This window comes from Saccopteryx leptura, chromosome 2 (assembly GCF_036850995.1).
Source record: "Saccopteryx leptura isolate mSacLep1 chromosome 2, mSacLep1_pri_phased_curated, whole genome shotgun sequence".
NCBI lineage: Eukaryota > Metazoa > Chordata > Mammalia > Chiroptera > Emballonuridae > Saccopteryx > Saccopteryx leptura.
Window position 1 is genome coordinate 146,989,180 of NC_089504.1, and position 26,221 is coordinate 147,015,400.

Sequence of the window (26,221 nt, forward strand, 5' to 3'; positions counted from 1 at the left end):
TGCATCACTTCCATTCAACATAGCACTGGAAGTCCTACCCAGAATAATTAGGCAAGAAAAGAATAAATAAAAGGCATCTAAATTGGAAATGAAGAAGTGAAATTATATCTGTTCACAAACAATATTTTTTATATGTAGAAAATACTAAATATTCCACACCAAAAAAAATCTTAGAATGGATAACTGAATTTAGTGAAGTCACAGGATATAAAATCAATGCACAAATATCAGTTGCCTCTCTATGCATTAATAATGAATAATCTGAAAAGGAAATGAAGAAAACAATTTCACTTCCAAAAGCATCAAAATGAATAAAATACCTACAAAAAAACTTAACTAAGGAGGTAAAAATCTTATACACTGAAAATCAAAAGGCATTGTTGAAAAAGATGATAACAACACATGTGCTCATGATATTATTGTTAAAATATCAACATTACCAAAGCAATCTACAGATTTAATACAATCTCTAACATAATCCCATTCATATTTTTTGCAAATTTAGGAAATTTATCCTAAATTCATATGAATCTCAAGAAACCTCAAATAACTAAAACAATCTTGAAAAACAACTTAGAAGTTTCACATTTCTTAACTTCAAAACTTAACAATAAATGTACTTTAATCAGTGTGGTACTAGCAAAAAGACATGAAATCTACTTAACTTACATCCTGAATCTGATAATTCAGTATCAGAACATCATAGGTATCTACTTTTGTTTTCTGTTGTTTGGGCTAACATGGTCACACATAATGGTTCGTTTCCTATATATTTTAAATTTTTGAACTGTGAAGTCATATTTGGGTTATCAGTCTTGCAGAGCCTGAGGAAAACACAATCCACCTTGAAGTCTGAGCATCTGCTTTTGCCAGGCCCTCTCCTTTTTGCTCTGGACCTGGTGGGGTTCCTTTTAGACAACCACCACTTTAATTCATCAAACTAGTTTTCTAGACAGTCAGGTAGTATAAGTTCAAATCCCAGTCCCTCACATAGGAAGGCCTTGATTACATGAAGGAAGACTTTTTTTTAAATGCTGGAGCTAAGGCTATGATATAAATAAGTGTTCTTGTCATTTCTCTTTGCCAGCAGTACATTCTCTTTCTTTTCTAGTCCTTCCTTCATTCACAATGCTGGTTGCGGAGGGGTTTCTAAATTCCAAATCCTAGTCCTGTGTGAGTCTAAAGCCTCACCTTCTATCTCTTCTTCATCTGTTAAAAGGAAAGCCTCTTGGTTTTAGAATCAACAAGTGTTCCCTGGGAAGTCAGTGCTGCAGGATGAATGGCCGCAAAGGTTTCCAGCTCCCGTTTGGTTTTTGGCCCCTGGAGATTTCTCTTATATGTTTAGATTTCAGCGATATGTTTAAAGGATGTTTGTTATGCTTTATCTAGCATTTCTAGGGGTTTTGTATTGGGTAGCTTTGAAGGATATTTGTCTACCACACTGCAAAAATTATAAACCTAGTGACGTCCGAGAAATGGCGCTGTGAGGGGTGCTCCCGATATCTCCCCCTGAAATTTCAACAAATTCAACAACTAGAGACAGAGAAACAATCTCAGGAACATCTGAAATATACACACAACAGACAAAAGTATGATTGGGTGAAAAGGTGGCTGAATATATAATCCACTCTAAAGGAAACAAGATGGTGAACAAAGTATTCTGCTTTCCTCGCTGATCTGAGGAAGGGCCGCTTTCATCTGGAACTGAGAGAAACAGAGGGTCTGGGGCAGAGGGAAGAAGCTGGGATAGGGTGGATGATCAAGCAGAGGAGAGAGTGCACTGGCTCGGCCTGAGATCGTGGGCCTGGGGCTAGCATGGGCGATGGGCTCCAATGGACGTTGCTGGTGCAGGATGCCCACAGAGGACAGCGCCAGAGCGACTTTGGGCTTTGGGCTCTCCCAGTCTGCGATCAGGGGTGGTGTGTGAGTGGCTCCACCTGGCACCTCTGGCATGGGCATGCATGTTTACAGGTAGAGGGGCTAGGCTGGAGACTGTCAGCAGTGGACTTCTGTGTGGGCTGTAGCCAGAATTTTTGTGTGGCCCTGGCTCCCTGACCAACAGCATGGGAAGTGCATAAGGGCCAGGATCCCTAGGCCTGGACCTGTTGGGGGTGGGGGGGTAAGATGCCTCTGCGAGCAGATACAAGTCACAAAGCGCATTCCTGCGAACCACACCTCCGAGTGCACTGCGGAGGTCATGGGGGCTGGGGCTATAGGCTTCCAAACAGGACACAAGAGAGAAAAACCTGTGGAGATTAGACCCATGGAGTGCTGAGGTGTACTAGACATGCCTGGGGCCCTTAGAAAAGTGCCTGGGCAGCAATCGGCTCCCTGCCCTGCCTGCTCTCTCTTGGTGACTCTGGTTGACAAAGCCTTATCCAGAACTGTGCTTTGAGTGTTGCTGGAGGAAGGTCTTGGAAGCTCTTAGAGCCTCTTGCTCTGCAAGCAGTGGCTGAGGAAACTTCACAGCTATGTCCCCAGGCTGCTAGCTCGGGAGGGAGAGACATGGGAAGAGGCACCTGGAAAACTAACTGACTTTCCCATTGTCAGAGCCTGTAAACCCTAACAAGCCCCGCCTACCAACAGGACTGAGACCCAGTCTACGTCATTGCATCAGTGACACAACAGCAAATTTCTACTCAAGAGTGCCATGGGGGTAAAACCTGTAGTACAGCACCACCGGCCAAAAAGAAAAAGAAAAAGAAAAAAAGAAGCTACCTCTCAAAATCAGAAAAAAATTACAGTTTTTATAACTTTTTTCATTTTTCTTGTTTTTTTTTCCACTTTGATCATTTTATCTTCTTTCTTATTCTTCCCTTTTCCTTTTGAACTTCAATATCTATAGGTGTTACATTTTTCATTCTTGTTTTTTTATGAGGGTTACATTTCAAAAACCTTAACTTTTTTTTCTTTTCTTTTTTTCTCCCTTGATCTTTTTCTCTCATTCAATCGTCATTTATCAACAAAATATTTTATTCTGGATTCATATTTTTCTTTGTGGCATTTTGTGTGTTTTTTACTTCATTTTTTATCTCTTTGTCATTTTCTCCCAGTTCTGGCTCCCTGTTCTATATAGTTTTTGTTCCACTTATCATAACAGAATTTTCATTTTTTTCACTGTATTTTTTTCATTTTAATTTTATTTTTAAATCATCTCTTATTAGTGTTATTAACAATACCAATCTCAAATGCCATTAAGAAAAGTAAGTCAAATATCATGGATACAAAAGACAGAGATGTAGCTCAGAGAGATGATGAAAAATCTCTAGAAAAAAATTTCAGTTGCTTGAAAACCTTGGAGTTAAATGACAGAGAATTAAAAATTGAAGTCCTAAAATTTCTCTGGGAAATACAAGAAAGCATGGAAAGGCAATTTAGAGAGCTCAAAAAACAATTCAATGAACAAAAAAAATACATCACCAAGGAAATTGAAACTATAAAGAGATGAAACAAAGATGAAAATCTCAATACATGAACTGAAAAAATGAGGTAACAAGCTTAGCTAATAGAACAGGCTAAATAGAGGAGAGAATTAGTGACATAGAAGACAGGCAACTAGAGAGACGACAGAGAGAAGAGGAGAGAGACTCATGAATTTTAAAAAAATGAGAAAGTCCTACAGGAACTGTCTGACTCCATCAGAAAGCAACATAAGAATAATGGGTATATCAGAAGGAGAAGAGAGAGAGAATGGAATGGAGAACATATTAAACAAATATAGGCCCTGGTCGGTTGGCTTAGTGGTAGAGCATCGGCCTGGTGTGCAGGAGTCCTGGGTTTGATTCCTGGCCAGGGCACACAGGAGAAGTGCCCATCTGCTTCTCCACCCTTCCCCCTCTCCTTCTTCTCTGTCTCTCTCTTCCCCTCCTGCAGCCGAGGCTCCATTGGAGCAAAGTTGGCCCGGGCACTGAGGATGGCTCCATGGCCTCTGCCTCAGGTGCTAGAATGGCTCTGGTTGCAGCAGAGCAACACCCCAGATGGGCAGAGCACCGCCCCCTGGTGGGCATGCTGGGTGGATCCTGGTCGGGCACATGCGGGAGTCTGTCTGACTGCCTCCCCGTTTCCAGCTTCGGAAAAATACAAAAAAAATTTAAAAAAAAAACAACAAATAATAGACAAGAACTTCCCAAACCCATGGAAAGAATTAGAGCCTCGAATCCAAGAAGCAAACAGAACAACAAATTACCTTAACCCAAACAGACCTACTCCAAGACACATTGTAATGAAATTATCACAAACCAATAACAACAACAACAAAATCCTCAAGGCAGCCAGGGAAAAGAAGAATACAACATATAAAGGAAGGCCCATTAGGTTATCATCAGATTTCTCAGCAGAAACTCTACAAGCTAGAAGAGAGTGGACCCCAATATTTAAAGTACTGAAAGAGTGGAACTTCCAGCCAAGAATACCATATCCATCAAAGCTATCCTTCAAATACAAAGGGGAAATAAAAATATTCACAGATATAGAAAAGATGAGGGAATTTACCACCAGAAAACTGCCACTTCAGGAAATATGAATGGGGGCTATCTGACCAGATACAAAGAACAAAACAAAACAAAATTACAAGTAAAAGCTCCACCAAGAATACAATAAACTCAAGATTAATCTGTGACAACAAAAAAGGGGAGGGAGGAGGACAAAGATTAACAGTAGCAAAGGAGGATGGAGTGCAGAAGCACTCATGAGATAATGTACTACAATGAATAGGATATATATATATCCTTTTTATTACTCAATGGTAACCACCCTTGAAAAAACCACTACAGAAACACATGGCTTAAAAAAAGAAGAGACAGAGGAAAGAAGTAAGGAATACAACCAAACAAAAACAAATGACAGAAAAACAAAAGAGAAGAACCAAACAAGATACAGAGCTATCAGAAAGTAATATATAAATGGCAACAGGAAACTCTCAAATGTCAATAATTACACTAAATGTAAATGAATAGAATTCACCAATAAAAAGACACAGAGTAGCAGAATGGATCAAAAAAGAAAATTCAACTGTATGCTGTCTTCAAGAAACACATCTAAGCTACAAGGATAAAAACAAATACAAAGTGGAAGGTTAGAAAACGATTCTCCAAGCAAATAACATCCAAAGAAAAGCAGGTGTAGCCATACTCATATCTAACAATGCTGACTACAAGACAGCAAAAGTAATCAGAGACAAAGATGGTCATTTCATAATGATAAAGAGGACATTGAATCAAGAAGACATAACACTTCTTAATATAAATGCACCAAACAAAGGAGCACCAAAGTATATAAAACATCTACTAAATGATCTAAAAATAAAAACCGACAAAAATACAATCATACATGGAGACCTCAGTACACTGCTGACAGCTCTAGGTTGTTCATCCAAACAGAAAATCAATAAAGAAATATGGGCCTTAAATGAAACACTAGAACAATTGGATATGATAAACATCTACAGGACATTTCATCCCAAAACGCCAGAGTATACATTTTTCTCCAGTGTACATGGAACATTCTCAAAAATTGACCATATGTTGGGCCACAAACTAACATCAACAAATTCAGAAAGATTGAAATTATACCAAGCATATTCTCTTACCATAAAGCTTTGAAACTAAAATTTAACTGCAAAAAAAGAAGTATACAAACCCACAAAACAGTGGAAATTAAACAGCATACTTCTAAAAAATGAGTGGGTGAAAGAAGAAGTAAAAGCAGATATCAAAAGATACATACAGACAAACAAAAATGACAATACGACATATCAGAATCTCTGGGATGTAGCAAAAGCAGGATTAAGAGTGAAGTTCATATCACTACATGCCTATATGAACAAGCGAGAGCCCAAGGATACAACTTAACATCACATCTTAAGGAACTAGTAAAAGAAGAACAAAGGCAACCAAAACCAGCAGAAGAAAAGAAATATTGATAATAAAAATCAGAGCAGAAATAAATGAAATAGAGAACAGAAAATTATAGAAAAAAAATCAATAAAACAAGGAGCTGGTTCTTTGAAAAGATCAAAATTGACAAACCCTTGGCAAGACTCACTAAGGAAAAAAGAGAAAGGACTCATATAAACAAAATCCAAAATGAAAGAGGAGAAATCACCACAGATAGCATAGATATACAAAGAATTACCGTAGAATACTATGAAAAACTATACACCACCAAATTTAACAATCTAGAAGAAATGAATAAATTCCTAGAACAATACAATCTTCCCAGACTGAGTCATGAAGAAGTAGATAGCCTAAACAGATCCATAAACAGGGAGCAAATCAACACAACTATCAAAAACCTCCCAAAAAATAAAAGTCCAGGGCCAAAAGGCTATACTAGTGAATTCTATCAAATATTCAAAGAAGACTTGGTTCCTATTCTACTCAAAGTCTTCCAAAAAATTGAAGAAGCAATACTTCCAAACACGTTTTATGAGGCCAACATAACCCTCATACCAAAACCTGGCAAGGACAACACAGAAAAAGAAAACTATAGACCAATATCTCTAATGAATACAGATGCTAAAATACTAAACAAAATACTAGCAAATTGAATACAACAACACATTAAAAATATAATTCATCATGATAAAGTGGAATTCATCCTGGAATCACAAGATTGGTTCAACATATGTAAAACAGTTAACGTAATACACCATATCAACAAAACAAAAAACAAAAATCAAATTATCCTATCAATAAATGCAGAAAATACAACATCATTTTATGTTTAAAACACTCAACAAAATGGGTATAGAAGGAAAATATCTCAACATAATAAAGGCCATTTATGACAAACCATCAGCTAACATCATATTAAATGGCATAAAACTAAAGACTTTTCCCTAAAATCAACAAGACAAGGTTGTCCACTCTCTCCACTCTTACTCAATGTAGTACTAGCCAGAAGATCTAGCCAGAGCAATCAGACAAGAGAAAGAAACAAAAGTCATTCATATTGGGAAAGAAGAAGTAAAGGTTTCACTTTTTGCAGATGATACAATCTTGTACATCAAAACCCCCAAAGACTCCACAAAAAGACTATTAGAAACAATAAACCAATACAGTAAGGTCACAAGATACAAAATTAGTATACAGAAGTCTATTGTGTTCCTATATGACAACAATGAAACATCAGAAAACAAACTCAAAAAAATAATCTTTTTTACAGTTGCAACAACAACAAAAAAATACCTAGGAATAAACATAACAAAGAATGTAAAGGATCTATATAATGAAAACTACAAAGCATTGTTAAGGGAAATAAAAAAAAGATACAATGAAGTGGAAAGATATTCCTTGTTCTTGGATAGGAAGAATAAATATAGTAAAAATGACCATATTACTAAAAACGATATACAAATTTAATGCAATTTCCATTAAAATTCCAATGTCATTTTTTAAAGAAATGGAACAAAAAATCATCAGGTTTATATGAAACTATAAAAAAACCCGAATAGCCAAAGTAATTCTTAGGAAAAAGAACAAAGCTGGGGGCATTACAATACCTGACTTCAAATTATATTATAGCGCAACGATAATCAAAACAGCATGGTATTGGCAGAAAAGTAGACACTCGGACCAATGGAACAGAATAGAGAGCCCAGAAATAAAACCACATGTATATGGCCAAATAATTTTTGATAAAGGGGCCAACAACACACAATGGAGAAAAGAAAGCCTCTTCAACAAATGGTGTTGGGAAAACTGGAGAGCCACTTGCAAAAGAATGAAACTCGACTACAGTTTGTCCCCTTGTACCAAAATTAATTCAAATGGATCAAAGACCTAAATATAAGACCTGAAACAATAAATTACATAGAAGAAAACATAGGTACTAAGCTCATGGACCTTGGTTATAAAGAGCACTTTATGAATTTGACTCCAAAGGCAAGGGAAGTGAAGGCAAAGATAAATGAATGGGACTACATCAGACTAAAAAGCTACTGCACAGCAAAAGAAATGGACAAAAACAAACAAACAAACAAACAAACAGCCAAATAAATGGGAGATGATATTTTCAAACAACAGCACAGATAAGGGCCTAATATCCAAAATATACAAAGAATTCACAAAACTCAACAACAAGCAAGCAAACAATCCAATAAAAAATGGGAAGAGGACATGAACAGACACTTCTTGCAGGAAGAAATACAAATGGCCATCAGATATATGAAAAGATGCTCATCTTCACTAGCTATTAGAGAAATGTAAATCAAAACTACAATGAGATATCACCTCATACCTGTTAGATTAGCTACTATCAACAAGACAGGTAATAGCAAGTGTTGGAGATGCTGTGGAGAAAAAGGAACCCTCATCCACTGTTGGTGGGAGTGTAAAGTAGTACAATTATGGAAGAAAGTACAGTGGTTCTTTAAAAAATTAAGAACAGAACTACCATATGACCCAGCAATCCCTCTACTGGGTATATACCCCCAAAACTCAAAAACATTGATACATAAAGACACATGCAGCCCCATGTTCACTGCAGCATAGTTCACAGTGGCCAAGACATGGAAACAACCAAAAATCCCTTCAATAGATGATTGGATAAAGAAGATGTGGTACATATACACTATAGACTACTACTAAGCCATAGAAATGATGACATAGGATCATTTACAACAACATAGATGGACCTTGATAACATCATACTGAGTGAAATAAGTAAACCAGAAAGAACTAAGAAATCAGAAAAAAACTATGTATGATTCCATACATAGGAGGGACACAAAATTGAGACTCATGGACATGGACAAGAGTGTGGTGGTTACCAGGGGGAGGGGAAGGGAGGAGAGAGAGGAGATGGGGGGAGGGGTGGGGCACAAAGTAAACCAAATAGAAGGTGACGGAAGACAATTTGACTTTGAGTGATAGGTATACAACATAATCAAATGTCAAAATGTTCTGGAGATGTTTTCTCTGAATCTATGTACTCTAATTGATCAATGTCATCCCGTTAAAATTGATTGTCTAAATTAAAAAAAAAATTATACACCCATGTGTTACTGCTGTAATAGGAAAAAATTTTTTTTCTCTCCTTAATAAAAGAACATGACTTACTAAGTGATCACCCCAATAAACCTAGTAGCCATCTGACATAGACATGGCTACTACAGTATTATTGACTGTATTCCCTATGCTGTACTTTACATCCCCATGACTATTCTGTAACAACCAATTTGTACTTCTTAATCCCCATTATGTACTGGGGTGTACACCTGAAACTAACATGATAATGTGTATCAACTGCAGTTTAAAAATTTTAAAAATGATTATAAACTAATAATTAAAAAAACATAAATACATGAGTCTTAGAGTAGGGTTCACTATTGTAAAAGCTTTATCACACATACAACTCCCATGTTTATTTCTGCCATCACCTGCTCACCAGGTTGCCTAAGAAGTAAACTACTTAAAATGACATGGATACAACAGGTCCATAAGGGCCCTGCTCCTGGGAAGTAAAGGGTGGGGCAGATGGGGAACTCCATCTTGCTCTGAGTCTAGATATAAAAAAGGAAAGACTCCAAGGACTAGATCGGGGCAGGGTGGGTCATGAGAAGAGAAAAAAATTAAGCTGAGTCCTTAAGACCTGTAATCAAGAGAAAATACAAGTAACTCAAAGTGTGATATCCTTGTGAAGTACCTTCTTCATTATTATGAGATTATTATGAGATTAAAAGGAGACAGGATAAAGTGCTTCATGTAGCCCTTGGCACATTGTAAACATTCAGTAATGGTGGCTGTGATTTAAATCCATCCATTCATTTAGCAAATACTGTATTTATTGAGTTCCTTATGAGTTGATTGTGCCCTTTTCCCAAATTCATATGTTAAAATAGTAACCCCGTGTACCTGAGAACATGACCTTATTTGGAGATAAGGTCTTTACAGAGGCAATCATGCCAAAATGAGGTCATTGGGGGGAAATTTAGACACAGAGACTTACAAAGCAAAGATGAGGGAGAAGATGACCATCTACAAGCCAAGGAGAGAAGCCTGGAACAGCTCCTTCCTTCGCAGCCCTCAGAAGGTACCAACCCTGCTGACACCTTGATTTCAGACTCAGGAAATCTGAGACAGTGAATTTCTATTGTTTAAGTGCAATGGAGTGAATATTCCCCCATCTCCCAATTCATATGCTGAAACCCTAGTCACCAGTGTGATGGTATTTGGAGATGGGGCTTTCGGGAGGTAATTGGGTCATGAGAGTAGAGCATCCATTATGTGATTGATGAGAGCCCTTACAAAAAGACACACACAAGAGAAATTGCTTGCTCTCACTGCAAGAAGTGACCATCTGCAAATCAGGAAGAGGGTTCTCACCAGGGATTGAATCAGTGGGCACCTAGATCTTGGACATCTCAGCTCCAGAACAATAAGAAATAGATTTGTTGTTTAAGCCACCCAGTCTATAGTATTATTGTTATAGCAGCCTGAACTAAGACATGAAGCCACCTAGTCTGTGATACTTCGTGGCAGCATCCCTAGAAAAAGGATACACATTTCTTTAAGAAGAAAACCAAACACACAGCAATAGTGAATAACTAGAAGGTGCTACTTTGGCTTAGTAACTCATCTCTCTGAGATGGTATTTGCACTGTGACCTGAATGGTGATAAGAAGCAAACCATATGAAAATCTGAGGAAAACTCATTCCTAAAAGAAATGATAATGCAAAGGCCTTGGAGCTGAAATAAGTTTTCTTTTACAGCTTTTACCTCTTCTACCTTGTTCTTACCTGGCAAATGGATGATTTAGATCAGGGGTCTGGAACCTATGGCTCACAAGCCAGATGTGGCTCTTTTGATGGCTGCATCTGGCTTGCAGACAAATCTTTAATAAAAAAATAATAACGTTAAAAATATAAAACATTCCCATGTATTACAATCCATTCATTTCCTACCGTTCATGTTCATGGTTGCAGGTGGCTGGAGCCAATCACAGTTGTCCTCCGGAATAACACCAAATTTTTATTGGATAATGCGTAATGTACATGGGTCATTATATGGCTCCCACGGAATTACATTTTAAAATATGTGGCATTCATGGCTCTCTCAGCCAAAAGGTTCCCGATCCCTGATTTAGATGTACTGTCTGCAGCTGTGAGAGCCATTTCAGGACCATGAGGCAACAGGCATAAGGTCACACTCCATTATACTAAAGATGGCAGAGAAAAAGGAAAGAATTTGAGTACTTCATGGAATCACTAAAAATAATGGCACTAATACCACCAACTGCTACTCAGGATTTCTTGTTCTATGAAAAAAAAATAATCTCTTTTTGTCTAAGGCACTATTAGTTAGTTTTTCCATTCCTTGGTGCCAAAAAATCTCTTAACAGACACAACACTGTACAATGTGGTAAGAATTACTAGATTTTGAAAGTTTTTAATTAGAGGAATGACAAAATCTGATTTCAGTTTTTAAAAATAACATTCTGTAAAATTCAGAGTTATAGAAAGTATGGTCATCGAATTCAGAAATAGGTCTTTTGAGGATTTGTGGGTCATGATAAGCTCAAATCTATTCTAACTGTAATAGGAAGCTACTATAATTATATATTACATGTCAAATCAGATTTGTTTTTTCTTTTCTTTTTTTTTGTATTTTTCTGAAGTTGGAAACGGGGAGGCAGTCAGACAGACTCCCGCATGTGCCCGACCGGGATCCACCCAGCACGCCACCAGGGGGCGATGCTCTGCCCATCTGGGGCATTGCTCTGTTGCAAACAGAGCCATTCTAGCACCTGAAGCAGAGGCCACAGAGCCATCCTCAGCGCCCAGGCCAACTTTGTTCCAATGGAGCCTTGGCTGCTGGAGGGGAAGAGAGAGACAAAGAGGAAGGAGAGGGGGAGGGGTGGAGAAGCAGATGGGTGCTTCTCCTGTGTGCCCTGGCCAGGAATTGAACCCGGGGCTCCTGCACACCAGGCCAACGCTCTACCACTGAGCCAACCAGCCAGGGCAGATTTGTATTTTCATAGAACCCCTTTGGTTGAAGACTTAGGACACCAGTTAAGATGAAAATATAGAAGCCATGGAAAATATGATGGTGTATTGATAAGGAAATATCAGTAAAGACAGAGAAAACTGGGGGAAAACATTCAGGCTACCACTATGAAAGAACCTGTTAGACAGCTATCATAGTCATCAGGATGAAGGATAACGTCAATTGGCACCTGATAAATTTGAGAAACATTTTGGGTTGGATGTAGAATAAAGAGAAGGAAAGATGGCAGTTGACAATAACGTTTTTTTGCCTGAGCAACTAGGTAGGTGGTGATGATATTGTTTAGAAGAGGGCTGTATAAAACTAAAAGATCTGTTTTCACCATGAAGTTTCCGATCTTAATAAGACTTCCCAGTCAGACAATCAGGTAAGCACTGGGTCTATAAATGTGGAGTTCAGGGATGCCTTTGGACCTAGATATGTAAGTTTGGATTCATCTGGATGCATGTGTAAGACTGGATATGATCACCTAGAGAGAGAGAGAAAAGCTATCATCCCAAACCAGGCTCTGGCATTTGTCAATAATTTAAAGGTTGAACAGGGAAGGAGAAAGACGAGAAGACTCAGAAGATATTGTCATGAGAAAGGAAGAGAACTAGAACAGTGTGATATTGGATAGGTGAGAGAAGACGTTTCAGGTAGGAGACGGGGTGTGGAAGGATCCTCCATTTCAAATGCTCACAGGCCAATAAAGGCACGTTTGGATTTGGCATGATGATAAACCTGAAAACAATTTTGGTGGATTGATGGGGTCAGAATCCCCATTCACATGTACTGCAGAAATCGTTAGCCATAAAATAGAAGAAGAGACAGGAAGCATGATGGCAGAGCTGGGGGAAACACCTGTACTGCCCCTGAAGACTACATTCCTTCCACTTGCCTCCCCCCCACACACACACTCCTTTCTACTGTTTCCCTCTGTGCTGCAGGGTCCTCTGCACTAATGCACAAAGCCCAGTGAGAAGGAAGCCCAAGTGTGGTGTCCAGGGCAAAGAGGAGACGCTCTGCTTCCTTTTGCTGCTTTTCTACCTACACACCGGCACTGAAAGTCATTTGATCACGGTCACAGACAAAATTCTAAATTCTCTGACCCTATTGTATGTCAAATCTTCAGGCTAACATCACTTTCATTTCATTCTTTCATTAAATTTACTTAGTTTCTCAAAAGCAGCTGAGAACCTGTTGTGTTTGTGTCAGTTTATTTTAATGCATAATGAGCAATTCAAATGATTGCACATCACACATTCAGATTCTGTTGAATGTGTAATCACTTAAATGAACACAGGTGCCACGTGCCTGGTGTACCAGGCAGAACCACCCTGTGTGCTGAGTGCGGAAAGAAGATGCTGTACGTGGGTGGCTCTACATAGCTCCTATCTTAATTCCTTTTTAATATCATTCTCCCTCAACTGCTCCCCACCCCCATCCAATAAAACATGCTTGCACCCTGGGTGCTATCAGGGAGATATCTGGCCTGCAGCAAACCTAAGAACATTCTTAAACACACATGAAACAGCAAGCTTGCAAGTGTGAAGTGTATTTTTTAACTTTGGGAATGAAGAATGATAAACCTGTGCTCTTTACAATTAGCATTTTCAGGAAGATCTGAAACCCTGGGGGAATGAGGAGGATGAAAGAAATTAAATTCTCCTCGTTAATGATGCTCCTGTGAGGTGGGAATAATGGCACTGCAGCTTCTTTGATGTCACTCCTGACAGTTTAGTATCAATCCTCCCAGGCAAGCTAACGTAATCGACCCTGGCGTGTTTCGCTGTAGCTCTGACTAGGACGGCATTATTAATACGACCACGTTATTTCATCATTAACGCACCCTTTCTTTTTCAGAAAGGAACTGCATCTAGTGAAATGCAAGCACTTGTGGTTTCTCTGAATGAGCTCCTGGACTGTTTAACACACACACACACACACGCGCGCACACACACACACACACACACACACACATACACACACACGCACATCACTAAGTTGAAGCTCAGAAGCAGGATGCAATTCGTTCTCACGACCTAACCTTTTCCCAACACTGTGGGGGAGTCAGTAGTCCCTAGCACTACCATAACCATCACCAAATAAATTCTTCACCACTAATTACTTGTTATACCAGAACACACATTAAGAATCAGCTGATAAAAAAACAAAAACAAAAACAGAGCTTCTCAAAATGAATATGTTGATTGCTTTTATCAGACTCACCTGAAGGGCTTACTAAAAGTACTAATTCCTGTTCATCACTCCACTCAGGCAGAATCTCTGAAGGGAGCCCTGGCACCTGCTTTTTCAATAGGCCCTGCAAGGGTGTTTATGCCTTCTAATATTTAAAAACCACTGAATTATTTTGTAAGCCATCTTTCACATATGACACCACTTGCCTATTATTAAGCCATATCTAGCCTGTGTATGTAAATTCTTGGGCCTTATTATATCACAATTCGGGATGGGTGCCCAGGTGCCCAGCCAGCACCCTCTTCTTTAGCAATACTGCCCTCATAGACTCTGTAAAAGTAAGTCACAATCTATTGTTCATGGTGCCATCATACCTACCAAAACTGATTTGGCTTGGGCTGGACATTGACCCATGCTGATAAAAATTAGAGCCTCTCTCAATATTGTAACCAAGATAGAAAAACTGTAGTAATAGTTGTTGTCACTGGAAGTGGAGAGTCACATAGACCCTCCCAGCTGGGAGTTTGAGGACTGTGTGGATGGAGAGCAAGAAGAGAGAACCAGACCACAGCGAGGAGTGGATGTCCTAGAAGAGGTAGAAATGAAATACATTGCTGGAGAAAGAGAAGCTACGTATGGCCTAGAGAGAGAGAAATGAATAGAACAGAAATCTTGGTCCCTGAAGACTTCCCACTTACAACTCCAGGCTCTCAACAGGCTCAGCTCTGCTTCCACCTCTTAGAGGCTATTTACTTAAACTGGTATACGTTGGTTTCTGCTCCTTGTAATCAATGGCCCTGAATTTAAAAGGGATGCTTTGCTTTCTAATGTTCGGGGTGAGCTAAAAGAGTTCCTAGTCTACTACCAGGACCTTCCTGGTAAACAAGTAAAAAATGAAAAAAGGTAAACTCACAGTTTTTCTTTTCCCTTTGGAAAACTGCGCTTTTGTGCTCCTTGACTGAGTTCAATTAAAGTCAGAAAGCAGAAATGTTGACTAATGGATTGCAAGGCCACTAGCCAGAGTAGCCGTCTTATGATTCCCCACCCTCCCTTTTGAAAAGTCAAAGAACAAGCTGGCAGGACAACGTCCAATTGCCTCCAAGGGTCATCCATCTGCTTCTTAGCCAACAAATACATCCTTAAAAACCCACATCTGAAATCTACTAAAAGCAAACCAAAAAGTCCTGAAATCTGTGTTTAAAAAAAAAATAACAAAGGGAAAAAGTTGCCAGTGTTGACGGCAGCCAACATCTGGCTCCCTTTCTAATGGAGTCAGGGGAACTCAGGGCTCCGTCCACTTACTGTGGTCGTTAGGCAGAAAAGACTTTCCATTTTCGCTCCCGACAGGTCCCAGTGACTGGTGGGAAAGCCCGGAGAAAGTGATGGCATTCCAGTCTCCCCCACCAGTCCTCCTTTTACATCCCCCCTCCCCTCCCCACTCCACTCCCCTGGCAGCTGATCCAGAAAAAGGAGCCAAGAGCTGGAAGGGGGCCCCAGGCTGGTCTGTGTACGAACAGCCTGTGCCAGGTTTTCAACTGCAATTAATTTTCCAGATAAGCTCTAAACCTCTGAAATGCATTTGAAATTGAAATGCTGATACAGTCATCAACCACCACAGTACACAGCCATAAATCTTGAGTACAGCTAGTTGTTTGTTCGTAATAATGAAGTACAATATACATTTAATTAGTGTGAGATTTAGAAAATGTGCACAGTAATAAAACAATATTCTAATTAGAGTTGGGGAAACTTGTCTGAATACGGTTTGTGCAGTACCGTCAAAGGACTTCTTAAAAAACACACAGAAATCTGCTTTTACTGGGGGGAAAAAAAGTTCAAACAGAAGAGACAAGGTCTTGATGCCATTGCATGTTAGTCTCAGAGAGAACACCACATTAAAAACAAATGCTTGGTGGAAGTGGAATGGTCAATCCAGGGTTAAAATGGAATCCTTGTGTGAAAGCTTCAGCTTGATTATTAGTAAAATCCAGGCTGTCCTCACACCTCAGTTTCTTTTCTTATGAGTTTATGCTCTTCTACGCAACCTAACTTCTTGTGCAAAACCCATCAATCTTTACCTGGGAATGCCGCCTGTGTTCACACTCAAGAATGCGGTGATAATGAAGGATGCATTTTCTAGTTCCCAAATTGTGAAGAGGAATTGGTCATCTCAACTGACTCTGTGAGAGAACCACAGCCTCATGGAAGAAAAGTGTGTGGGTCAGGAATTTTTAAGATTCTAATCCAGCCTGATTGCAATTTTCTGTGTGACCTTGGAAAAGGCAATTAACACTTAACGGCTTTAATCTCCTTATCTGAAAAGTGAGGATAGCAACTGTTTCACAGATCTCAGATAATTCCTATATAATAATGAATGTGAGTAAAAAATGGTGGGAGAAAAGATTGCAATAAGCTCTTCTTCTCTGTTACATATACATGCACACATACACACACATGTGCATATGATAACAATTGGGATAAAAGGAGCAGTTTCTAAGCTCATCAAATTGGTTTTTATTCATCTTTTAAAGGCAAGATAAAGGCCGTTTAAAGTCAGGGTACTTAGTAGTTACAAACAGTTAATTTTAGTCCTGGCCAGTTGGCTCAGTAGCCGAGTGTCAGCCCAATCAGGGCACATAGGAGAAGCGACCATCTGCTTCTTCACCCTCTTCTCTCCTTCTCCTGCAGCCATGGCTTGTGTGGTTCAAGCAAGTTGGCCCCAGGCTCTGAGGATGGCTCCATGGCCTTGCCTCGGGTGCTGAAATAGTTTGGTTGCTGTGCAATGGAGCAGTGGCCCAGATGGGTAGAGCATCACCCTGTAGGAGGCTTGCAGGGTGAATCCAGGCTGGGGCACATGTGGGAGTCTGTCTTGGCCTTGCCACCTCTCATTTAATGAAAGAAAGAAAGAGAGAGAGAGAGAGAGAGAGAGAGAGAGAGAGAGAGAAAGAAAGAAAGAAAGAAAGAAAGAAAGCATTTTAATTGTAAATCAGAAAATTTCTCCTGGATTTAACAATCTACTTTAAAAGGGTAAAATAATGTTATTATCTGCCTAGAGTAAAACCTAGAAGCCACTCTTTTGGAAAAAAAAATATATAGATCTCCATATATTTTAAAATTCTGGATTTTAAAAGATCAAGGGCAAAGTTTTGTGTGATTTGAGGTAAGTCAATTAACCCTTGTATGGGCCTATTTCCTTATTTGCAAAAATATTGTCTTACTAAGAAAGTGATGAGAAATAACTTGGCCAGATGGACCTCATATTTTCTCTTCATTCAGGGATGTTACTATACAAATGTAAATAATATTATAGAATTTCATAGCTGGTAAAGTCCTAAAGAACCACCTAATCCAATCCCTTCTGTGGGGAAAACAGCTGTGTTAGGCTTACTCACTGGTTTCCTGGCTGCAAGGACTTTGCACGATTAGTGTGTGAGCACGTGGCAGAAAGCCACATGTGGGTCTCTATGAAAAGCTATGGGTGCTTTTCCTCCAGGGCGATTCTCCCAGACTGCTCTCCTGCCACTGTAAGGTGCAGCTCCCTCATCCCCTCAGCCTCCATCATGAGGGGCGGTGTTCCTCATTCCTTGCCTCCACTGTGAAAGCAGTTTTCCTTTGTTTATTCACTTGCCTGTCTCTGCGAGCCTCCAATAAATGGGAATGGCCCAATGTTTTTCGACTCCGCAATTCCTCTACCGTCTACCCAAATTCAATGCAAACCTGCCTGGCCTCAACCACCGGCATTACACCTGACTTTTCTAGGTAAAATGAGGTCCTGAAAGATTAAATGAGTTGTCTCCGGCTACACAGGTGGCCACGTCGCGCCTGCCCCCAGTGCAGTGTGTTCCTGCCACCCCACAGCTGCCTTGTGGCTTAGAAGGAGTTTCTGCCCCTCCAAACAATAAACAGGGGGATCTATTCATAGCCAACCGGTACTCATTTCTGCAGTACTGCATATTTGTGAAGGTGTTGCCAATCCTCTTTTTCTAATATTGAAAATATGTCAGGTGGTATTACCATTATTTTGACAGTCAGCTAGAAATTCCAGAAAGAGGAATTAATAGCTTATCATTTTAGAACACCTCATAACACTATTAGAAAGAGTGATTTTGACATTTTTATGTGATTAGGTGTGGTTTATTATAACACTGCATTTGCTTAGCTAACATCTATTTTATCCATCCCTGGTTTCTGCAGAGCAGCTCAAAACTTAAGATGAAGTTTAAAAACACCTGATGGCAAAATATAACCCTAAGGTATAGCATCTAATTAGTATGGGTTTATTTATGGCATAGTTTGCTTCTCCTATCAGGTCCTGGGAAGGACCCTTGACAGGATGGTTTAATCCTCAGTTGTTCTTCTTGCTGCTGCTTCTTCTTCTAAGTTTGATTTATTCACACTGAGTGAGGTTAGTAGATTGTCAAGGTGATTTCCTAGCTTTGAATTCATATATCATGAATATTCTGCACCCCATCAAAATTAGGAATATACATAAGATGTCTAATTTTCAATTTCCAAGTTTTTATTTTGCTAAGAAAAAAAAACATGGTTAACCAATTATCATCATCATTTCACTTAAAAAAAGCATGTAAACATAAAGAAAATATCACATTCTCAAAAAAAGTATTTAAATTGAATATTAGACTTTATAAACTATTAACTATTGTGTCCTTAATTTCCAATCAAATAGTGACAACTCCATCACAGAAATAATCATCCAAGGTATATTTCAGATGTTGAATTGATTGTGAGAATGTAAACGTGTTGGTCAAAATGCATCTACATCATCTGTTTTACTTTCTAGTTCCTTAAACCAGGAGGTCAGCAAATTACTTGTGTTTAATATTAAACAAATGCAGATGTCTGGCTGCACCCCAGATCTTTTGGGGGCAAGTCAGAACCTCTGCTATCCTTGATGTGATCTTATTGAGGAATGGCAGCAATGACAAGCACAATCAGCCAAAAACATTTAATGTCTCTGCATTGTGACATTCCATTGACCCAGCCTACCATCAATGAGGCAAGAAAACATGCTGTCCCCGCTCTTGTGGGAGGCACTGCAAAGTCGTATAGCAAGGGCGTGGATGTCTTGTAATTCCATAGCAAGGGAGGGAATAAAAAATTTGTCACGTAATGCAAGATGCTGCAGCCTAACATCTGCCAATGTGCCATACACACAAACAACCACCATCCGGGCAAGTAGCCAACATTTCTATTCCTCCAAATATTTTCCTAAGGAATGTTTCCAGAGAAAGGAGCACATTATCAGTAGGCTAGTCTTTGGCTCCATCTTAAACAGTAGGTAATATGTCAGATTTTATATCAAAAACAAGTTTTGCTTTTTATTTTTCCCTTTTAATAATTTTAATGTTATCCTAATTATATACATTGCATCATCTTATCATTCGAAAGAAAAAGTTCTCAAGGGCAGACATCTCATAGGTCCGCTCTGTAGAACACCACAGCAATTTATGCACCTGTTTTACTTCACTGCCGAGGGCTTGTGTTCATCAAGTCCAACTCTCAGGGAGTAGAGCCGGGGCACTGGTGTTTTGTAAAAGCACCTCCAGGTGACTCAGAAGTGCAGCCAAGGTTGAGAACTGTTGGCCAGGGCCTTTGACCCCTGCATGCATGACTCCAAATACCACCAAGAAGTTGTATCTCACATTAAATCTCCCTGGGTCTGAAGAAGCAACAAAGTTGATTTGCAAGAAGATAGGTCATTTGTAAAATTTTCTCTGGGGACCATTCAGACCAGCAGCATCAGCATTACCTGGGAGCTCAGGCAAGATACAGACCCTCGGGCCTCTCCGAGACCTACTGCCTCAGGAACCCACGGTTTGAAAGGATCCTAGGGGGTTCATATTCATGCTGAAGTCTGAGAAGCACTGCTGAGCAGCCTATATCCTGATGAGGCAAGACAAATCAGTCTCCCCTTAAAACACCTTCTTCTCAGGCTCCTGAGATTTGAGTCCAGGATTCGTTATTGAGGATGTTGCAGGTGAACTAATTACTATTGTGACATATTCAGGGGTGGGCAAAGGTAAGTTTACAGATGTGAGCAGATGAGACACAGATTTTATTCTTGTATTATTAATTACTATATTCTTTTCCATACAAACAACTGTTAATGTACTCTTTCCCACCCCTGTATATATCATACATGTAATGCAGTATAGTAGAGTATAATGTAATGTATAACATATTATAATTAATAAATAAATAAATAAATTTATTTTCAAATAAATTCGTTCATTTGCAGAGGGGGAAACCTTAAGTTGTGTTAGGAATAAAAGGAGTAGCATCAACCACCCACAACTACCCAGTACTTCACTGCCACTTTATGTCACTGTGGTGGAAATAAAATAGGTAAGATCGGGTTCTTGCCTTCAGGATACTTACATTCTAATAAGGGACACTGAGAAATAAAAAATTAACCGAAATTTAACGCAGTCTAAGCTAAACTTTAAAATGCTAAACTAGTCCCTGGCCAGATAGCTCGGTTGGTTAGAGCATCGTCCTGAAGCACAGAGGTTGCCAGTTTGATCCCCAGTCAGGGCACATACAGGAACAGATGTTCCTGTCTCTCTCCTGCTCTCTTCCTTTCCCTCTCTGAAATGAATAAATGTTTTTTAAAAAGTCCTAAACTGGAAATACAAAAATGGGCTACTAAGTGACTCAAAAGTTAATGTGTGTTAGAACCCTTAGAAGGCTTGTTCAACCACGCTGTCCCACCCCCCAGTTATTCAGCAAGTCTGTGGTGGGACCTGAAACTTTTTGTATCTAATAAGTTTGCTGCTGGTCACGGACTCGACCTGGAGAACCACTGGGCTATGGAAACAGAGTAAAAAGAACAGACTGCTGGGATCTGGGGGGCAGCAAAGGACAAGCCAAGTGTTGACAGGTAGGGAAGAGAGGGATGTGTGTCCCTGCCTGGAACAACCAGAGTGGGGCATGTCTGAGCACCTGGTGAGCTGGGGAAGCCTGCTAGGCTGCAGCTCAGGACACGGGAAGCGAGGAATGGCTGAGACTAGAAAGATAAGCCAGGGCCAATTCATGGAGGGTCTCAGACAGCGGCAAAGCAGTTTAAATTTTATTTTGTAGGTACTGAGGAGTGATGAAGATTATTCAAGGGTAAAAAAATATATTTTAAAAAATGTGATCCAAATTTTACTCCAGGTAGTAGTTCAGGCAGTAGCAAGAAGGACGGACTAGAGAGGCAAGAGAATGGCAGTCTGGAGAGCAGGTGAGAGGCTATTCCAATGACCAAAAAAATAATCCATAAATAAGCCACTGCTGGAATGCCTGGTGCCCTTCATACTTCTGGGAAGCACTAGGACAGCCCATGCTTGGACAGTGACAGAAAAGAAGAAGAGTCATTCATTCATTTAACAAGTAAATATTGAGCTCTTATATTACAAGCACAGTGCTGGGCACAGAGGAAACATCGATGAAGGAGGCAGATAAGGTTCTTACCCTCATGTTCTTGGACTAGCAGGGAAAACAGATAAGGCAATAAGGCCAGCAAAGAAGAGGAGGGACTATGGAATAATGTGTGTGTGTGATGTCAGAGCTATGGAGGGGAGCTAGTTGCCTTCCGTTTGTAGAATGAAGGAAGGCTCCCTGGAAAAAGGAACACTTAAGCCTGAATTTCTCAATGGCCAGAATGCTTAACAGGGACTAGGAGGCCCTGCATAACCTAGGCCCTCCCTTTATTTTCAGTTTATTATAAGTTATTGTCTCTCTTACTGTTTATGCCCTGGAACCAGACCTCTTTCAATTCTTTTCAGCCTCAGGACTTTTGTACATGTTTTCTTTTTGGCTTTGAATTCCCTTGTCTCTCTTACCAGACAATTATTATTCCTCCTATGAGGTTCACATAAAATATAACTTCCACAAAGGTTTCCCTGTGTCCCTGAGATTAGATCATTACCCCTGTTATACTTGCTGAAATCTTCCTGTATTTCATCTTCCCAGCACTATCACAATAGTAATTAACTCATTATTTGAGGACTGTTTGATGCCAGTATCCCCTGTTGGAATATAAAGTCTGTGGTGCAGGGTTCTGTCTTCTCCATACCTGTATTCTGAGCTGTTAACCCAGTATCTAGAACATAACAAATACTCAGTATTTCATTTTCTAAATGAAAACTGAGATCTAAAGAATAAAAAGGAATAGATAGGCAAAGGGGGTGAAGAAGGAAAGAAAGCAGGTGTGGAGGGCCTGGAGTAGTAGAGCACTATTCAGTAAAGAAACTGAAGGGAGACCATTGAGTTTGGGTCCTGGAAAGAGAGGTAAGAGATGTGCCTGAAAAGGCAGTCAGTGGGAAGACTCTGAAAGACTTGGAACCGTGGAATCATGCACCAGACCTATGTTTGTGAAAGCCTACTCTGGCTACTCTGTGGAGAGCGGTTTGAGAGGAGCAAGAGTGAACATCACTGGAGGCTTTTCCAGGATTCCAGGTGCTAGGAACACTGGGTAGTGTGATGGCCATAGAAAGGGAAAGATAAGGACACTTGGGCAAGACATTTAGGAGAGAGAACTGATAGAGTTTGGTGATGGATTGAATGTGGGGATAAAGGAGAAGAAAGAATGTTACAATCAACATGCAGGTTTTTTATTCATAGGGATGATCAGAGCCCTTTACTAAGGTAAGAACAGTGAGCCTTCTGAGTCATGTCGAGCTCCTCCTAGCAGTGAAACAAAGCCCTTCTGACTAAGAGCACAGATGCACAGACTGTGAGGGGTCGAGACTGCAGAGGCAAACCTAGAGCCTCACAGCTGTAGAGACCACCAGGGGGACCTTAGAGACCAATCCAGAGTATGTGTGTACATATTTTTATATTATATATGTAGTTATACCTATAGCTATATCTATCTATCTGGTTCCACAATGAATAAATAAAAATTATTTGAAAGACCAGCTCTGCAAAAAAAATGCCTGATCACCACCATGCTGTGCCATGGCATCAATGTCCCTACACCTCGAAGACTGGCATGTGATACACAATCCCAATTTGGCTAGTGCAGTATATAACTGTGATTACAGATTTATTTTCTATTATATCCATAAGTGGAAATTTTCTTCTAATTCAGAGGTTGACCAGAGTCTTCTGTAAAAGGCCAGATAGTAAACATTTTAGGCTTTGCAGTCCCTGTTGCAACTGTTCTACTCTTCTACTCTGCTATTGTAGCGCAAAGCAGCCAGAGACAAAGTGTAGACAAATGAATATGGTGGTATTTCAATTAAAGTTCATTGGTAGATACTGAATTTTGAATTTCATGTAATTTTCACACCAGAATATCCTTCCTTTGAGTTCTTTAAGCAATTAAAAGTGTAAAAACCATTCTTAGCTCACAGACTATACAACTACAGTATTTAGTCCATGGGCTGGAGTTTGTGAACTTCTTTCTGAATGAGGGACTTCTGCACAGAGACAGGGAGTCACAAATCACGTAAAGAGAAGCAAGCTTTAATGCCATGTTCTGGTCTCTTGTAATCCACTGGGGGAAAGGGAGAAGATTCCTAGCCAAGAAAAGGAATTAAAGTTTCTTATGATTCCAGGCAGTTGTGAGCAGCTGACAGCAGAGACATGAAGCAAAGATTATTCCATGTCATCTGATTTGAGCAGGGGAGCTCAGTAGCCCTAAAACCAAGTACCTCAGGCTGCCTGGTGCAGTTCTAATTCATATTTTCATTCTTACTCAGGGCCAGTACATCAACTGAATCAGACAAGTAATGCACCAATCTTTTTTAGATAGAAAGTTCTATGCCACTCACATTCATAGTCCTCAAGCGTAGCACTGGTACCCATGTTCAAACCACTGTATCATCATCAAGTTGGGTAAGCTAACCTTATATAAAAGACCTACAGGTTTCAACAACTTCAATATAAAAGTTAAATAAAGTTAGCATCGTTACAAAGTGACATTTGCTTAAGAAATTTGGGAGGTATCTCTAAACCGCTCATCCTGGATCTCTTAGCAAAACTGACCAAATCAAAAGGTGATCCACAGAGACTATGAGTATCATCAGAGCTGGATGTATATGTCACCATGCTCATGAACGCTCTTTCTATAAATATACCATAACAGTATGTATGTAATTGTTTATCCCAAAGTGTTTAACTTCTGGACTATGGACTATTTACGGCTAGGGATCTTATCCATCTCTGTATTAGCAATATCAACTATTATTACTGTCATATAGATGATACTTAATAAATGTTGGCTGAATGAGTTAATAATAAAAGTCAGAGTATTATTAAAATTGTTAGTAGGGAAAAAATGTGATATAGGCTTTTGTTCCAAAATATAAAAACTTCATCTTAAAGCAGACACTGAAGCCTGACCAGGTGGTAGCACAGTGGATAGAGCGTCGGACTGGGATGTGGAGGACCCAGGTTCAAGACCCTGAGGTCACCAGCTTGAGCACGGGCTCATCTGGTTTGAGCAAGGCTCACCAGCTTGGACCCAAGGTCACTGGCTTGAGCAAGGGGTTACTCAGTCTGCTGCAGCCCCACGGTCAAGGCACATATGAGAAAGCAATCAATGAACAACTAAGGTATCGCAAGGAAAACTGATGATTGATGCTTCTCATCTCTCTCCGTTCCTGTCTGTCTGTCCCTATCTGTCCCTCTCTCTGACTCTCTCTCTCTGTCACTGTAAAAAAAATTAATTAATTAATTTAAAAAATAATAAAACAGACACTGAAGAATATACTTTGTGTATGCACCTCTTGAGAGACTAAGAAAGTCTGTGATAAAATAAAGGCATAGAATTTCTTGCTTACTTACTTGAAGCCAAGTGAGATTTTGCTCATTAAATACCCCTGGGGAAACACGGCTAGATCTGCTCACCCAACAGCTCACCCGCTCCCCTTCTCTCTTCCCACCTTCCAGAGAACAAGTTGAAAAGTGCAGACTCACTTTCTGAACCTCCTCTGCAGCAAAGAAGGCCATGTCACCAAGTGATGGCCAGTGGGCTGTAACCTGAAGTCTCCCAGGGATTCCTGGGAAATATATGCCTTCCTGATAGTGTCTGAAAACTGGCATCAACAATCCCTCTTCTTCATGTTTTGAATGTGGGGCAGCAAGAACCAATTTGCAACCGTGGGGGTAAGGCCAGAAGAGTACCGACACACATCATTACTGAGCTGCTGAACCAGCACTTGAATCTATCTCCAGACTTCCCATATGAGAAAAAGTAACAAAATATATTAAACCACTGATAAATGATATCCTTTTTCTTGCAAACGAGCATAGGCCTAACTGATATAAAACCTATTTTGCAAAACAAAAACTCTTAAACACTACTTTTTTTAAATTGATTTTAGAGAGAGAGTAAAGGAGGGAGACAGAGAAACATTGATTTGTTGTTCCACTTATTTATTGCATTCATTGGTTGATTTTTGTATGTGCCCTGTGTAGGGTCAATGCTAGACATGGCCCTTCCCCTTCCCCAGTCCCTGGCATTGGTGGCCATGTGTCCTGGCTACAAGATATGGCAAAGTAATAATACTGCACCTGAGGTTTTACTAAGGACAAAGGAACCAGATATTACCATGGAGAAATAGCACAGACCAGTGTGTACACTTCCCTCATACCTCTTTCTTGCCTGCTTACCTGTTTGCTTGCCTGTAGACAAAGAGTTTCACTTGAACAATTGCCCAGGGATTAACTATAAAAACCATGGTCCCCTCAGTGGGTGTGGAGCTTTCACTGACCTGCTGCCATCATTGCAGCTCTGTATCTAAGTAATAAAGGCTAATTCTGCTTCATATGGTCTTCCTTGTGGTTTCTTTGGGATCCCGCAACAACACCAGACTGATTTTCCAGGTCTAGACCTCTGAGTTACACCCTGACAGGGGATCAAACCCACAGCACTGGTGTACTGGGACGACACTCTAACCATTAAGAAACCTAGCCAGGCTACTAATTAACTACTTTAATCTTCTAATGTTACAACACAGTCACTAAATATTATTTTATCACTTTCAGTTAAACTGAAGGTTATTTGGAGGTCCAGTTTCAACTT

The 26,221-nt window shown here is 39.8% G+C and overlaps 1 pseudogene; it reads right to left on the bottom strand.

Moving 5' to 3' along the window:
* The window catches only part of LOC136391592 (nuclear pore complex protein Nup107-like), a 57,680-nt pseudogene extending 32,534 nt beyond the window's left edge, over positions 1-25,146 (bottom strand).
* Positions 25,147-26,221: the final 1,075 nt, after the last annotated feature.